An 18,522-nucleotide genomic window follows, 5' to 3' on the forward strand; every position below is an offset into this window, starting at 1 on the left:
CAGCAAGTATGTAGTGCAGGCACCTTATAAAGCACTCGAAGACTGTATACGAATGTCTTGTCTCTCCACTAAAACAGTTTAATAAGAAAAAAAACTCTGAAGAATTGCATTTGTATATCTGCAGTACATATAAATTTCAATAACGTCCACTCGGATTCGGGTCAACGCATGCTGTACCTAATTGCAAACCCTGTCATTTGCTTCAGCGGTCCGAAAAAATGGACACTGCATCAAGCAATCTCCGACTTCGGTACATTGGAAGTTGTTCGGTTTGGTTAGCTTTGACTGCACAACTTGTAAAACATTACAAGTTTTTTTTTTGGTGCCAATGTCATAGAAATGGTTGCCCGATGTTACGTTGAATTCTGATCGGAATGGCAGAGCGAAAGCTTCCAGTTTTCCTCGCGGTGCACGCAACTTGCCGCAGTGAATCGATGCGGATAAGCCACGAATGCCTTGACGTATTGCTTGTTGAGAAGAGTCCGTCAGCACGGCGGTGACGCGTGCATCGGAGGAATACAAAAAAAGAAGAAGCAAAGGTGCTGGTCTGAGCTCGAGACCGAATTATGTGGGGTGTGCAAAAAAACGCGTGATGCGTGAAATTGCGTGACAGTTCGAAATTGCGTGACAGTCGATTGCGTGACAGATCAAAATTGACGTTATTCTGCTTTATTTCCATTTATGGCGGCATTAACCAGTGTAACTTTCAAACTCCTTACCTCTGTGCACGTCATAAGAAACGAATGGACAGGAGCTTCAGTGTTCCTGCTGTATTTCCTGTCAAATCTTAGTGGTATTTCTATACGCCTTTGTCAGCGCAGACCAGTCGCATTCACGAGCTAGTACTCTTAGAGCAGTCAAACTGCGCAATGGTGGCATTCAGAACAAGTCAAAGAGTGCACGTGCAAGCTGTAGTCTGCTAGAATAATGTTTTAGTACATTTTAGTACAAGCTTTGTGAGCTAAGCAGAATTGACGAAATGGTACATTTTTCTTACTCGATCATCAATTGTCTTCAGCATATCAGCAGATCAATTATCTGTAGTATATTAACATGTTGTTAGTTTATTAGAAGTTTTTTTTCGTAGAGATCTTGTTGAAGGAGATTGCACTGTGAATGGTTGTTTACATATAAACACAGTAACTTTTATCACTGTGATAGGGCACACAGGTGGTCGTATTTAAATATTGACATTTTAGCACCGTATTGAGAAACTGGGTTATCTTAAATGATTAAGTGAAAACAAGTGCTCAAATTCGAAAGCACGCCTAATAATATTGCACGTGAACGTTTCAAAATGCTTTATTCGGCTTATAGCTGGCTCACAAGACACAGTAGTTCTCCGTACTCACCCTGAAGCACTATCAGGCAAAGCGCAATTTCAGGGAAATCTTCTGTAAACTTCTAGAACTACCATGACAAAGAAGTGGGCAAAGCTCTTTGATTTCTTCTCGAATTGCGTTTCTTTTTTTAGTGCGGACAAAGACCGTACCAAAGGGCTCTATCTAGATTGCCAAAAATGGGGAAACCTCAAAAATAATGAAAAAATCAAGCTTTCTAGAAGCAATTTCTTGGCCAAAGGGTGATGAAAAAAACCAACTGAAGGCTCAGGTATACGATAAACGCCGGCTACCTATCCCGTGGAACAATAATAAATGCGCCAACCTCTTGTGCGAAGACCAGCTTACGGGTGTCTTTATCATTCTTGAAACACTTCATCACGTCCTCCGGTAGACACTTATTCGTTGAGGCCTAGTTTACCTGTTTTCTGCGGGTGTCTTTTTCGCCTCCTTTTTATCTACACTTTTAAGATGGGTCTTTCGTCGGCACGTAAAAATAGCGAAGCTGTGCCACGAAGAAAAGCATCTAAGGAGCTTTAAGTTGTTTTGAACCAACCAATGAACTTAACCAATGAGCTTCAGAAGACACCAGACGAGAAAAACGGCCAGAAAAAAAATACAGTAAAAAGCAGTAACATTCAAGGAATGTGAAGCTTGCGCGTAGTTTTTTGATGACATCGCAAAGAAACTACGAAATTGGATCGGCTTCGAACCTATTTGATCTACAGTATAACGTCATCCATCAAAGCCTGACACCGAAGTTTGCTTGCAAAAAAAGAAAAAAGAGAAAAAAGTGCAAGCCTTATTACTTCCTAAAAGACTGCAATAATGTGCCTGTTTGCTTAGCACTTTATATATATGCGTCTGTTGGGTCGCTAGCCGGCAGGAAAGTGAATCTTGTTGACTTACTTAGATGGCCTCGTATGGCTTCAAAATGGTGCATATGATGTGCCGCCGGAAATGATTAAATAACTAGCAATATTTATGGACACCTTACGTAGGTACCACCTGTTCAGGAAACTTGCAGAACAAGAATTCATCGCAGATAATTTCCACCTTTATATTTAGGCCAATGATGGCAGTGACGTTACACATTCATTCCCGTTTTTTTTTTTCATGTTGCTATAGTAGTTACAATACTGGGCTTTGGCGTCGGCACCACTGTATTGTTCCGTCAAATACTAAACCAATAACATCGTACTACGTGTCTTATGTTGGTGTTGGTGCGAGTGGGAACCGCGCTTCCACTCGCACCAGAAGGTGAGCAGACAGGATGAAATGTACACCTTTAGTAAAAAGGTCTCTAGTATGCGGGGCATATATTTAGATAGTAGAATCGCTGATTAAACGCTTCAGAAGACTAAAATGAATGCAAACGAGCCTTTCTTTTACAAACAGATCCCTATTGATTTTGAATTGATCACAACGAATGCGATAGCTATGAGAAAGTATGCAGGTCAAAGCTGCGGTTTGAGCCATCCCGTCTGTAGGTAGGCATATTCTAGAATATGTGGTCCACCCATTTCAAACGAGCTCCGTTTCCCATACTCTCACCATACGCCAGCTTTAGTGGCATTATCAGCATCCCCTACGAGCGTTGGAATAAAGTGCTCACATTCGTCATTATGCTTAATAGGCGAAGAGCAAGGGCGGAGATAAGAAATAAGAAGTCAAATGCAGGTCATTAAGGTCAGCCTATATCTGTCCTTCCCGATCACGAAGAAACACAAATAAAATATGGACGAGTAGTAGAAGAGCACACGCTCGTGTTCGGAAGCCAAGCCAAACAAGCAGATAAAAGAAACAAAACAAAAAGACATCACGAAGAAAGCGCGCCGCGAAGGGCAAGAGCCAAGCTCATCGGAGTCAGCATTCACGGGCTCTTCAAAAGCATCCCCCATCTCAACACCCTTACCTTCTTCTATTTGAGGTTTGCTCCGCTGCATTTCGTTACAGAAGATTAACGGCGTGCTGGCCGAGGGGTTTTAGTTACAAGGCGCCGACATTATTATTCCTCCATTGATTTTATCATTACAGACGTGGCGCGAAGCAGTGAAGGCGCTCGTGTGGGAGTGCACTGCGGGGTTCTGGAGCTAAGCGTCCTCGCATGCAAATTGAGGCCGGCGGCTGAGATCGCCGATCACTAGCCGCTCGTTGCCTTCCCCATTTCACCCTCCTTCCCCGTTATGTAGAAAGGGAGCGACCTATCACTGACAGAAGCGTGCATGTTCTACTAGGTGGTGAGGAAGACGATGCGAACGCGCGATCAGGCGCGGACAGTGGCGAGACTTTGTCGCAATGCCTATCTCCCACAAAACGTCGACTTGTTCGCATGTTATGTGGCACTTTTTGGTAGGCGAGTTGAACTCTGATGTGACTAGGCCCACCAGGGCACGTCGAAAGTCCCGGTTATTTCTATTAGCTTCGAAGAGCCGGGTATTGGTTGGCATAAATTCTTAATGATGGCAGATTATTTACATGTATGTACCATACAAGAAGGACGAAAGATGTGCGACATTTTTTCAATGGTTACCCGGACATATTAATCCCGGTCTTCACCTGGCCTGCTACTTCAGTTAAATAGATATTAGTACACATGCACACAAATAACACGTACCGTCATGCACTCTCTTATAACAAGATACTTTTATCAGTGGTATTTTGCTAAGGTATGTAGTCCTCACGAAAACCAACAGCATTTTTGTATTGCGCAACGCACAGATGCTGCTCTTCCCCAGGGCAAAAGCATGCCGACGTCAGTTCGATTGCATTGCATGTCTTAACTGGTCACTGAGGATACTCATGCGAGATGCAAGATCTATAAGGAGTCCGCGGTGGTTGCTCGTCAGATCTACTGGGCACTCGTAAATTAAGCGGAAGTGGTAGGCAGGTAGTAGAAAAAGGCTTCTGACTGGAGATAATATGCTGCGGATCTGGGGTTCCTGCTAATTCCATCTTTACTGAAAAAATAATAAATTTGAAAAGTAAATATAACGTAAAATATCTCAAGAAAAAAAGACTATAAGCAAATTCTAGAATAAACCCAAGCAAGAACAAAGCAAAATTTGTTCGTCAAAAATCAAAGCCAGTCATTGCATTGAATCATGTTTAATGTTTTGAAAATGTGCGAACAATAAAAAATAGCATATCACTGTATTGGAAGTTGCGCTTACTAGGCGACTGCAGGTCTAAGGCTGATGTACTTTCTTTTTCAATAACGACGCCTTAGAGGCTAAATAGGAGCCCAAAAACCTCACGTGCGCGAAAAAGAAAGTTTCAAGACCTGTTCAATTCGTCTTGGCGATTCCTCCATTATCATTTCTAAGAAAAAAATGCGGTTTGCAAAGATAAATCACGTAGAAAACATCACGAGTAGACGTTTGATTGAAATCGACATATTTAGTTGGTATATATCCCATAGTAAGATTAAACACTAGTCAGTAAATACTGCAGAAATAGCTCTAACCAAACTCAAGTACAATTACAACCAAATACGTCAGTTACTGTACACCATGCAATAACGCTGTACCACTCTATAATGAGGCTCTATTATAGCAAACAAGCTCATGCACTGAAAACAGTCCAATTAACTTATTTTCGGGGCATGCTATCACGTTTTACAGAGGCGTCCCGCACGCAATATTTGCTGTTCATGCAACAAGCATTGACACTTCTCTAGTTGAGGAAAAAAAGAAAATTCGAACCAAAGTCACCCGCAGGGAGCAGTTGGAGTGAGAGTACTAAAAACTGTAATCAAATAACGTAGAATCACATTGCAGTACAGCGAAAATACCTACCACCGCACAAAAGATTGCGTAAAAAGCACAGTGACATGGCTATAACAACTTCAAACGCACACTCACCCAAATCCATTTATTCTTCGTCTCTGTTACCCTGATCTCTATTCAAGATATTCATGAAATGCGATATTTATGAAAAAAAACATTAGTTCATGTACCGTGGGAGCGTTCTGGCTTAGACGACAAATCACACAGAAATTACGACGAGGCAGTCTCGAACCACAGCTTGTGCTGGGCAGGGTAGCAAACATTTCACTGATTATTCAAGGAAGGGGTAGAATGGGGAAGAGAGAATAAGTGGGCTCCTATTCCAGCACTCCATTGATCTTGACTACGCCCTCCGCCTGGTCCAAGAGGGCTCTTTAGACCTCCAGTCCTGGCCGAGTGAGGAGTATCTCTACTGGCTCCCATGGCCTTGCTGAGCTCCGCGTTAGAACAACAGTGGGCGATCCAGCAAGTCGAGGAATCTGCCCAGGCCTAAGGGCTCGTGGCCGATGACTAGGCCGGGGTTGACGCTCACCTGAATGAACTCTGCTGGACTTCATAAATAAAGATGTTAGATGCGAAGTAGCTTTATGACTAGCCTGTGTAACGATGTCCGTCCGTGTCGTCGTGCCAACGCGCCGCACCGCGTTCCCCCATCCGCAGTCGTTGGAACGATGCCAGTACACCAGAAAACAGAGCTCATTGCTTCCTGTCGTAATGAATAAAACATCTAGGGGCTTTAGTAATGAAAAGCGCGTGGCACCACCTGTTGCAAGCGAGGCGAAGCAACACTACACTTCCACGCGAACAGACGCTCCGCAATTAAAACCCGAAACTTCACAACCTGAGTCCGGCTGCAAGCATGTCTCGCGCTGTTCCTGTGCTAGAATTTTATGCTGATTTCGTGTGAAACGTCGAGGAGACCTTCCTCGACATTCCGAAATGTCTGCAGCACGTGTACTGCAGGCTACGGAAGCAGCTTCATCAAGTACGTACTATTGTGATTGAAAGAAACTCGAACCGCGGAAAGCGTTGCTTTCGACTCAGTCGAACTTCGGCGTGCCTTGGCTGTGACAAGACTGAATTTGCGCTGTAAGCCGGCGTCAACGTAGCGCAAGAATCTGGCTCCAACTTACGCTCATGCACCGCATGTGTATCAATTGCCAGTCCGGCCGGGCACTCAAAACACATACGCGGTGCAAAAGTGCCAGCCAAAACAATATTTTAAAATGCTACGGTGACGCCGGCCGAAAACACGTGTAGATTCGCCTAGTGACAGTCAGGGCATGTCGCAGTTCAACCGAGTCGAAAGTCTTGCTTTCCGCGCCGTTCACGCGTCGCGATAGTAGGCCGTTACGTAAGTTGTACTAAACATGCGCGGGGCATGCATCCACTCGTGTGTTGAATACGTATACCCTATTATTAACGTGCGGCCTGCGAAAGAGTACGAAAATTATTTTGTGCGTCATACTACAGGCATACTGCACGCAAATCACTGCTGTAAAGTGAAACAGCTGTAGTCACGCTCTAATAAACGCAACAAGTGTACTTACTCGTACACTTCACTGGGCTCGCAGTTTTTTCCGCCTGAATGTGATTATATACTAAGGCGGCGGAGCTCAGCATTTTTCGTTGTGGACGGAAATCTGTGCAACCGCGAAACACCACACCGGCACGATTCCCGTGATGTGCTGTGAACTTCACATACAGTGCTCAGCAATCTCTTGCTCTTGCGCTGGTTGTTGTCGCATCAGATGACAGTGCAGTGGTACCAAGATGACATTTTATAAGCGGGCGCAGCGTGAACAGGCGCTTTTTTTTTAATCTTAAACTCCCAGAGCCACTGAATGCCATGCTAGCGAGGCGCGCCTTGGCGGTTCCAAATTATGGCGCCTCTGGGAGCGAGAGTATACAGCCAAACGCGCCTGGGTGCGAGATAGGCGTGCTGTCGTCTATAGGTCAAGGGGCAGCTGCACGTAACGTCACTATCTCCCTCGCCCGCAGCAACTTCCAGCTCCTCCTAACACGCCTTGGTGGTGTTCCTCCTCCACCCACTCGCAATGCATTTCTCTCTCGCTTCACACTCTCCACTGCTCGCAACTCTCGACCGCACGTCGAGTGGAAACACTCTTCCAGCTCGTTTATCTGCGATGAGACTTACACGAAACCCAACCCGCCTCCCATGTACTTGCGTTTCAAAGAAACGTTTACTTGAGTAAAGGCTACACCGAGTTTTGCGTGACACCGTTCTTCCAACATCTGCGCCGACACCCGTTTCAGCTGGTTCAACGGTGTGCCTACCGACCCTGCTTCGCTTTCCATCATGGTTCCCTTAGAGGAGATGGCCCATAATTTTTTTTTCATTCATCTATTCGCTACCAAAGCTTTGGTAGATTGATATGTTGGGTTACACGCCCCGAAACCACTATATGATTATTAGAGACACCGTAGTAGAGGGCTTCGGAAATTTTGACCACCTGGAGTTCTTTAACATGCACACAAATTTGGGCACACGGGCCTATAGCATTTTCACCTCCAGCGAAAATGCAGCCGCCGCAGCCAGCATTCGATCCCGCGATACACGGGTCAGTAACCGAGTACCTTAGCCACTAGACCACCACAGCAGGGCCCTACTAAAACTTTCCATATGCCATTCCGAGAATTCTATATAGTTTCTCGTGGAATCCGCATATCTTGATACAAAAGTGTTTCATGCCAGGGTCCACCACGCCTCCGCTGACGCATATACGTCATGGATATGACGTAAAATATATACTAACAGATTGCAAAGAAAAAAAATGGCCCCGTATTTGCGTGTTAATCTGCAAATGTCGTCGAAAGACGATAGTCTTGCGTCTAGAGAGAGTGAACAAAACGTTTATTTCATGTTCTACGCAAGAAAATTGGTTAATGGTATTCTAGAGGTGCTGCTTTAGAGTGCCTCGAGCGTGCAGGGGAGGCGAACGAGCGCATCAAGGCACGTCACACGTGAGACATGAGCGCTATCTGGCAGTTATCTTCGTAAACGAAGGGCGTGCGCACCCGTCTCAGAGGTGATGACGTGTAGAACGCAAGGCGACGGGTAGGTGCCACCACCGTGTCATCTTAGAAAAGCGTTGAAATTACTTGCCTTTGCGTGCAAACGTTGCATGGTCAGCGCAGCGTGATAAGCGCTATGGTCCTCAAAATTACTTAATAATGCTTTTTCTAGTAAAAGATGCACATGCAGAATATATGAGTATTGTTATGGTGCCCCAGATATGCGCAATAATTGCTTTTTAATTGACAATTGCACAAGTATGAACGCTGAATCTTGATCAACATTGGTGGGCACTGCGGATGGGGTCGGCCGTTTCAAATACCCGGTGCCGTTAAGAGTGGACAAACAGACAAATGCACAGACAGACAGACCAAAAGTTTTTGCGTTCAAGTTCCCCAAGAAAGACTGTCGTCTTTAAAAAATGGGTATGCCATAAATGACTATGCAATGCAACTTTTTTGTAATAATAACGGCACTAAAGTGAATAAATAAGAACTTGATTAGAAAGCTTTTGGTAATTGTTAACTTCAAGCTCATTATAGCTGCGAGAGGATATTTCCTTCTCTACATGGACTTCATGTGCGAGAACAACAACGGCCTGACTGTCATAAAGTTATGTATGCCCTTTCTAGTAGAAGGCGCACATACAGATTATATACGTGTTGTTATGGTGCCTCAGGTATGCGCATAAATTGCTTTTTTAATTGACAATCGCACAAGTATGAACGCCGAATCTTGAACAGCATTGGTGGGCACTGCGGATGGGATCGGCCGTTTGGCGTATCGTCTGGTGTTGTTTAGAGTACTCGGTACTGTTACGGGTGGACAAACAGACATATGTACAGACAGGCAGACCGATATTTTTGCGTCCCCAAGAACGACTATCATCTGTAAAAAAAACGAGAAAGATAGAGCTTGTCGCACGGTGTCGAACTAGCAACCACTCGATTCGCAGCGCGTGGCGCTAACTGGCATGCCACGGAGCGTACGTTGTTGAGGATGTTAACGGCAAGCCATTTATGCACACCAATAACGTTTGGCGGTCCTCAGATCTCCGAAAAGTTTGCAAATTTTCGTTATCAGTAGCGAGATGGCGAAACGTACTCGCGTGTGGCACGCTCTAAAGGTTGTCGCCTCCACGGAGCGTGGTCTTTCATGAGCGCGCGCTTATCAGACTCGTAATTCGGGCATGAACGAAGGTCACTTCACTCGCTGCCGCGGCTACGTTTACGAAAGGAGAGCGCTGCTGATACACCACGAAGTAGGAAATGTGACAGTTGTTCGCGCTTGTCCTGTGTATACTGTGTAACAGCACGCTTTAAAAGGTTGTCGCCTCCACGGAGCGTGCTCTTTCATGAGCGCATGCTTATCAGACTCGTAATTCGGGCGTGAACGAAGGTCACTTCACTCGCTGCCGCGGCTACGTTTACGAAAGGAGAACGCTGCTGATACACCACGAAGTAGGAAATGTGACAGTTGTTCGCGCTTGTCCTGTGTATACTGTGTAACAGCACGCTTTACGTGTCGAGCTCTTACAGTTGCTAGTCCGCACTCGTTCAGTGCATTCGAATTTCGTGCGTGCTTTCTCCTTGAGGTATGCGCTGCAAGTTCCGAGTTGCTTTCTGTTCTTTCTGTGACCTTGCAACGTGTTGCTGTTTCTGATACAAGGCACAATAAACGTTCAACTACCACTGTCAAGACACGTTTCACTTTCGTGTTATGCCTATACCTCGATAGGGGGATCAGCCACACTTTTTTTACCCACAAGTTCCCTGTAGTTTTCATATTTTTCTGTAAAAGCCTTGAAGAAACATGGAGTTTCAGTAACATCAAACAGAGCGGTTGCATGGACAGAAGCGCTTAGTATTTAACTAGAACAACGCTCACATACGCAGTACTTTGTCAAGTTGGATATATATATATATATATATATATATATATATATATATATATATATATATATATATATATATATATATATATATATATATATATATATATATATATATATATATATATATATATATATATAATGGTTGAGCGTACGAATAATAAAGACATCACTTTTGCTTTCACCGCACATGAATGATCGCGCAAAGCCTTCTACGTGAATTTCTTCCACAGGAAAAATTCGAGGGATTTTCATCCAGGCACAGGATAAGTTTTCTCAAAAGTCTATTTGGAAATATCATTACACTGAAAATTTCTGCTTCACGATGAGTGTTTATGGCGTTCAGTTATCGTTCTCGAGCGTTTGTACTAACTATTTCAACGACCGTAGAATCGCAGGAAATCTGTCGGTCTTGACATATTTTCTACTGGTATACGCATTACACTGATACCCTGATTCGTGCTGATCTTATAGCAAGAACTTCGCCGAACAGTTCACGCGGATTAGTTTTCAGACTGTCAAAGCAGCCAGTAGGGAGCAAAAATGTGAATGCAGACGTAAATATTTATGTTTTTACAGCTATGAAACCGTTTTCCATACCTTCAAAATCTAGAGACGCGCTCTGCTCCTGCAATTTCTCTTTCATGTTTTTTTCGTGCTTGCCTCGATCTAACATGGCCAATACTCCATAAAGCAGAGAGATAAAACGCGGGCCATCGAGGGCCTTTCATGCGTTATTTTTAAGCTCATCTACAGAGCTAGAGACGTAACCATTCCTGAATTCGAATCTGCAAGAAGCCCATGTTTATATAGAGAAAGACCCGCGGGAAAGTTCCAGGCGGGCCTAAGTCTTGCTTTGATAAGAGGGACATGGCTGGCAAAATGTGCTGCATAAGCGTGGTCGTCGAGTGGCACGTAAGAGTGAAAACGATAGAAAATAGAAGGAGAAAATGTAAGAGAGAGAGGTGCGAAATGAGGGGAGACAGCCTGAGACACCCGAGTAACCTTTTTTTACGGGAGGGTATGGTGAAAGGTAAGGTATGCGTGCAGAAATGGGAAGGTGAGGCGAGAAGCGGGTCCTCACTGTCTCTCCGTAAAGAAAATCATTCGAAAACGTCACGGAGAGCAGTGAACGGCAATCGTGAACTGTGGGGCAAGACTCAGTGATCGCTGGGACGTGCTTTGCATATCTGGCACCCGATCCATTTCCACTGCCAACCCTATAAAAATGCAAACAGATCTATATACCAAACAGCGAAGCACTGTAAAAAAATACACGACGAAAGCTAGAACAGATAGGGGGCATCTTTTATTTACGGATGTAATGGAATAGCGGAAAATGAGAAATGACGATCACGCTTTGAACTACGCAGGCTGGTTCACCGTGGCTGTGAATATTTTGCGAAGAGCGGATGTTGGCGTTGCCACGACATTTTCAGCTTTATTAAGTATCTGCCAGCGCGCACCAGTGCTTTGGTTGCGGCAACTCATATCACCTGGGCACAAGAGCTCTTTCGCACGTTTATAGTTATGGATTAAGAGCTGTGCCTAAGTTGACCCGACATCGTAGTGGACACTTTGTTGGTCCTCCCTAACGGCCATCTTTTTACAGGAGCGTTTACGTAGCGCACTGCGCACAAGTGCATTTTGAATGTCCGATTCGTCTTAGGTGTCAATTGGTCTACGTCACCAATCCAATTCTTTGGCAGAAGCCAATTTTGCGGGAATCTCACTCACCGTTTTTCAATATTATCATGACCTCTTCCCTTGTCGTTGCTGCTCTCGACAAAAAAGCTTAATATTGTGGCGTTGTCAAAAACTGTGCAACGCGTCTTTCTCCCATCCGTCCCATCTTCATAGCACTTATAGATAATTGTCTGTGGTTTCTTTGTAACAAACACAAAAATCCGTCTTCGGCGAACAATTAGAACGTGATCATGAGAGCTAAAGTTTCAAAAATTTCATATTTTAGTATTCCAATCACCAGAGTTATTAAAATTGGCATCATGCCTATGGCTACTAATTATTTCAATACGTAAGTAGCCATCTGCGCAATCGATCTACACATCAATTGTGAACAGTATGCACTCTTCTATGAACACTTTGTAAATATATTTTGTATAGTCACAACGCGTACAGGTCAGAGATTATCTTCCGAGAGCTTAGAAACCAATGATCTTTCTTAATGGTCTCCCGGTTATATATCGCACACTCGATCAGTTTCCGTAATGACGTTTGCAAACGTGCTGGGCAATCGGAACTTCACAGCCAACAAAATACGTCAAGAAACCACCTTCCAAGTACAGTATTTGAACACATTTCAAAGGCACTATAACACTCGGTGAGACTGCAAACGAATGTTGCTACAGTACCGTGTTATTTGTTTGTTTCTTTGTTTGTTTTGATTCGTCTCGATACTCCCCTCAAGAGAGTCTGCCTTTCACGCTAACCCTTTCTCCTTCTCTCCTTATACTGCGTGGAGATCACAAAACAAAAAAAAAAGCCGAAGAAAGTGATACTATTAGCCTGTATATTGTGGGCTGCTGTCCTGGTATGGATTGTGCATGATGGAAAATTGATGGCTATCTGCAAGGTAGATGTAGGAGCTGGAAGCTTTTTCTGACAAATGACTGGCCCCAGTGTTTACGCTGACTTATCAGCAATTTCGAGCGTTGAGCGAGGCATTGCGTCTCTTCTCACTTCAAACGTTTTTTGACGCAGAATCGATTGTTCTTTAGAAAGTGATAAAACGAACTTACCCTGTCGATGGCTTCATATGGTGCTCAAAGAAAAAAAAAAGCCAAACAACGCATCACTTATCGCGATAACTTTTTACGCGTCCTCGTGCCGGAAAATGAAAGATTGTTTTTCTCCAGATGATGTCGCTAATTTACATAACAATATCCAGCTGTTTTAATGTCTCGTGTAAGCATACTGGAGTACATAATTAGAGAATTAGTTATAGCACTGTAATACTTACGCTGTACTGGGCGTATATTTACCGCACCCTTGAACATGATCTCTAACCAGTGGTACTTGTTTGATCACTGAATAACTTACCGACAAGCGTTCTTTTCAACACCACTGGGATGGTCCTAAACTAACCACAGTCAAAGCACTGGTATCAGTTTTCCCGTCACTTCACCCATTGCTTGGTTACTCATTCGTAATAATATGTTGTTGTGTTTTACGTACTAATTCCATGATATGATTATCAGGCACGTTGTTGTGGATGGCCTTTTAACAGACGCTGATTCAAGCAATCAGTGGAAAAAGTGTTCCGCACAGCTATAGAATCTTGTGCGTTCTATCTTCACTTGCTCTTGTTGAGGCCGCAGGCCTTATTGAATACGAAGCCTCTCTTAGCGAACTTCGGCAACTTTGAGCATATCTATCTATCTATCTATCTATCTATCTGTCTATCTATCTATCTATCTATCTATCTATCTATCTATCTATCTATCTATCTATCTATCTATCTATCTATCTCTCTATCTATCTATCTATCTATCTATCTATCTATCTATCTATCTATCTATCTATCTATCTATCTATCTATCTATCTATCTATCTATCTATCTATCTATCTATCTATCTGTCTGTCTGTCTGTCTGTCTGTCTGTCTGTCTGTCTGTCTGTCTGTCTGTCTGTCTGTCTGTCTGTGTGTGTGTGTGTGTGTGTGTGTGTGTGTGTGTCTGTCTGTCTGTCTGTCTGTCTGTCTGTCTGTCTGTTTGTCTGTCCCCACCGAAGCTAAATGACACGTCCAAAAAATATAATTTTGATATGCGTTTCATGTGCAACATGATTACGTACTATGCTTAAAGCGTGCTCACGGCCATTTCGCTAGCTCCACATATACGAAATTTGATATTACGTGACGTGAACAGACGACGAAGGTAAATGAAACGTCCAAACATGATACTTCTGGCATAGAAGTCACGTACGGCATAATTGACGCCCACCTCATAATGTAGTGCTCATTTTGAAGTGACATATGAATCTTCCTCATTTGTTCTTCGCATATCATCAAAACCGGCAGTACGTGGGATCTGCCATTTTTTTCGAAAAAAAAATGGCAGCATATACACGGAGTGAATGATGGAGAGTGGGGCGAAGAATTCGTCCGTCCATTCGTTCTTGCTTCCGTCTGTTCATGCGTCCGTCAGTGTGACCGTCCATGCGTCAATCAGCCCGTCCGTGCGTGCGTCTGTTCGTGCGTCCGTCCCTGAGTTCGTCCATGCAGCCGCCCCTGCGTCCGTTTATGCGTCCATCCATGCATCTGTCTATGTGTCCGTTCGTCCATCTATTCAACACTCCAAGTACCACCATCTCGCATCTTTTCATCATATATTCCCCATATAGAAGCACCGCCATCCAGCGGGCATTCCAAGGACTAAACGAGAGGTGGCACACGCACACTTTCTTACGGCTTGCGCTTCGGGTCCACTTCCCACCTTTAACCACCTCGAGTTCATGGTATATACCAGTTCACTGTATTCATGGCACTGCGGCCGAACGCTCGCTAAACCTTTCGAAAACCAAGGAGGTTACGCCCAGTGAGTATGACGTAGCAAACTTTTTCAGTCAGATAGTGCTCAATGTACATGCCAATGGCTGCTAATGGGAAATGAGAGGCGGAGAATCCGGCTTTTACTTTCTTACGGCTTGCGCTTCGTATCTACTTCCCATTTTTAACCACCTCGAGTTCATTCATGGTACATACAAGTTCATTGTATTCATGGTACTGCGGCTCAACGCTCGCTAAACCTTTCGAAAACCAAGGAGGTTACGCCCAGTGAGTATGACGTAGCAAACTTTTTCAGTCAGATAGTGCTCAATGTACATGCCAATGGCTGCTAATGGGAAATGAGAGGCGGAGAATCCGGCTTTTACTTTCTTACGGCTTGCGCTTCGTATCTACTTCCCATTTTTAACCACCTCGAGTTCATTCATGGTACATACAAGTTCACTGTATTCATGGCACTGCGGCCGAACGCTCGCTAAACCTTTCGAAAACCAAGGAGGTTACGCCCAGTGAGTATGACGTAGCAAACTTTTTCAGTCAGATAGTGCTCAATGTACATGCCAATGGCTGCTAATGGGAAATGAGAGGCGGAGAATCCGGCTTTTACTTTCTTACGGCTTGCGTTTCGTATCTACTTCCCATTTTTAACCACCTCGAGTTCATTCATGGTACATACAAGTTCATTGTATTCATGGTACTGCGGCTCAACGCTCGCTAAACCTTTCTAAAGCTAAGGAGGTTACACCCAGCGAGTATAACGTAGCAACCCTTTCTTGTCAGATAGTGCTCAATGTACATGCCAATGGCAGCTAATGGTGATTGCAGCCTGTGCGTTAACTAAAAGCCGAATGCTCCTGTCTCTCATTCCCCCTTAGCAGCCACTGGAATGTACATTGAGCACTATTTTTTATTGTTCAACAACGCACAGAAGAAGTCTCTCACCGGCACCACCTTGGATGTCAAAATGTTATACTTGTTACATACTACGGGGGATGAACGAGTGCCGCTATAAAGAGCTTTGCCCCTAAAAAAAAAGAAATCGAATCACTATGTCGGAGCTCAGCCCCACGTTACTCATTTTAGGAGGAAAGCACATCAAGGGAGAGGCTCTTCTGGTGTCTGTTGTCAGGGGTACATTGTATGCGGCGACTCTCGGGTCACACGTGCGAGACAACAGAAAAAAAAAGCTAGAACAATAGACTTATACAACAGTAACTTTGACAGAACAATGTCGAACACCTAGAAGCACGAGCTATTTATACTAGCCGGTGATTTCAACCTAGTTTCGCTCACTGGTCATCATTCTCTTCCTGAAGATGTGTGGATTGTTTCGTTTCTTTTCTATTTATGCTTCTCCCGGTTGTCTTTCTCTACCCACATCTCGTGCAACCACATTACAAACAAGGAACAAAGACAACGCCCACAACTTTGATCGTGCTTTTAGACGCACCAAGAACACGAAGTGCCCAGCTTGTTGACAACACCATCTTGAGGCTCTAGTTTAGTTTTTTTTCTGTTTAAGGGCGAAGCTTCTGTTTAAGGGCGAAGCTTCTGTTTAAGGGGTTAAGGGCGAAGCTTCTGTTTAAGGGCGAAACTAGTACATACCATGAACTCGAAGTGCTTAAAGGTGGGAAGTACATCTGAAGCGCAAGCCGTAAGAAAGTGTGCGTGTGCCACCTCTCGTTTAGTCCTTGGAATGTCCGCTGGATGGCGGTGCTTCTATATGGGGAATATAGGATGAAAAGATGCGAGATGGTCCATGGTACTTGGAGTGTTGAATAGATGGACGAACGGACACACAGACAGATGCATGGATGGATGCATGGATGAACGCGGGGACAGACGCACGAACAGACGCACGCACGGACGGGCGGATGGACGCATGGACGGTCACACAGGCGGACGCATGTACGGATGGAAGCAAGAACGAATGGACGGACGAATGCTTCGCCCCACTCTCCATCATTCATTCCGTGGATATGCTGCCATTTTTCTCGGTAGAAGGCTTCTGTACCTCAAGAATTAGAGATCCTCTTATTTATGAAAGGGTACTCAAGCGAAGCACTTTGCTTCATAAGGCTGAATCAGTCTTTACCACCACAGCACAAGCATGTGCTAACTCACTCACTCACTCGCTCGCTCGCTCACTCACTTACTCACTCACTTCTTTCACTCACTTCTCTCACACGCTGGCTTACTTATTCACTCACTTCTCTTACTTACTTCTCTCACTTACTTCACTCACTTACTCACATCCTTCACTCACTCACTCACTCACTCACTCACTTATTTACTCACTTATTCACTCACTCACTCACTCACCCACTTACTCAGTCACTTCTTTTTACTCACTATCTCACTAACAGGTCGTTTAAGAATGCAATGTAATTGAATGTCTCTGCAAAGGTTTACAGTATACATCTCTATGTCGGGAGTAAGTATAGACGCAAAGAACGCCTTGCACGACATTGACGGGGCGTTAGCCTGTCTCATTTATCTTCACTGCAACCCTCTGTGTATAAATTCACCATCAAACATGGCCAAAATAGGTTTGTCTTCATGGGCCTTTCCCCTGAACTGTCGTTCTCATTCCATTTCACCGGGTCAACAGAACATTGCGACTCCGCCCATGCTGCTTGCTGCTTGGGATCAGACGGACTCTTAATTCACGAGGCTTGGGCCACTGGATGCCCCAAGTTCTACGCACACATGAGTCTGGTCGGTGTATGTAAGCTTTAGATCAGCAAAGCGGCCACCATAGAAGCGCTGGGATTGCCGTAACGAGACCGATTCCCGTCTGTAGCGCCGTACCCGAAAAGCTTCGTCCGACAGAGCGATAGACGCAGGACAGACGCGCGTTACTTACTCCGCGCCACCGAATCCCGCGGTTGTGCTCATGTTAGAGACAATGAACAAGAGACAAGTGGCGTGGCACCCTAACGAGGCACGGATTAATGATCCCCGCTTGCTCAGGGCTCGGCAGGGCCACTGAAGCCAATCGGCTAGCACAGGCTCGTTAGCCATGTTAAGCTCGTTTTCTCGGTCCCGGACCGGTCGCTTTGATCGCGGCTCCTCGTGTATATTTAATTGCTCCCCGGCAATGCATCACTTCTTTTACGGCTGGCCGTGGCCATCTTCTTCTCTTCGTGAAGTCTCCTTCCTTTCATCTTTTTTTCTTCTTCTACTAACGCGAATGACTTCATCTTTCCTGCTTGAGCCTTTCTGTGAGAGAAAAGTTGCGGTTGGTCACCGCTGCGCCGGTTCGGCAATTGGATTGGATAAACTTTTATTTGGTCCTCCAAAACACAGATCACTGTGTTGCGGGCAGCTCCCACGTGGGGACTGAGATGCCAAGCTCCTCAGCCGCCTCGCGGGCTTGGTGGACATCGGTTCGGCAAGAAATGACCGTATCGGACCCTTCGCGGAAGCGAATTCTCCCCAGAGTGATCTATACGTGCCTCCGACGAATAGCACGTGGTCTGTTTATGGCTCGCCACTCTAAATGCGTTGGGGGGCGGAAGCGCGTTGTTAGCTGGAAGTAAGACGCAGTCTGCTCTAATTGAGTTTTCGGTCTCAACTAAGAGTTGCCTAAAGTATCGGTCCCTTGTTTTCGCAAACAGGCAATCCGAATCTTGCTTTATAGAAGCAGGTGCACTTAAACGTTGTCTGAAAATAGATGGTGAAATAAGACACTCGCCCTTACGTGGCTTGGAGATAAGGGAGAGGTGAAACTCTTACTATATTTCTATACGGCCATAGGAGTTATACGACTTTTGCTTTTTTTCTTAAAAGCTTTCATAATTACTTTAAAGGTACTCTTAGCTCAACGGATATTTTCTGTCGCAGCTCAGAAAACACAGACGCTTTGGCTTCTTCCAAACATTGCTGCTTCTTATAACAGGGTTCAGTCGATGTTGGCTATTCAAGAACATAGCACACGT

Source organism: Rhipicephalus microplus, chromosome 1 (assembly GCF_043290135.1).
Source record: "Rhipicephalus microplus isolate Deutch F79 chromosome 1, USDA_Rmic, whole genome shotgun sequence".
In the NCBI taxonomy this organism is placed as follows: domain Eukaryota; kingdom Metazoa; phylum Arthropoda; class Arachnida; order Ixodida; family Ixodidae; genus Rhipicephalus; species Rhipicephalus microplus.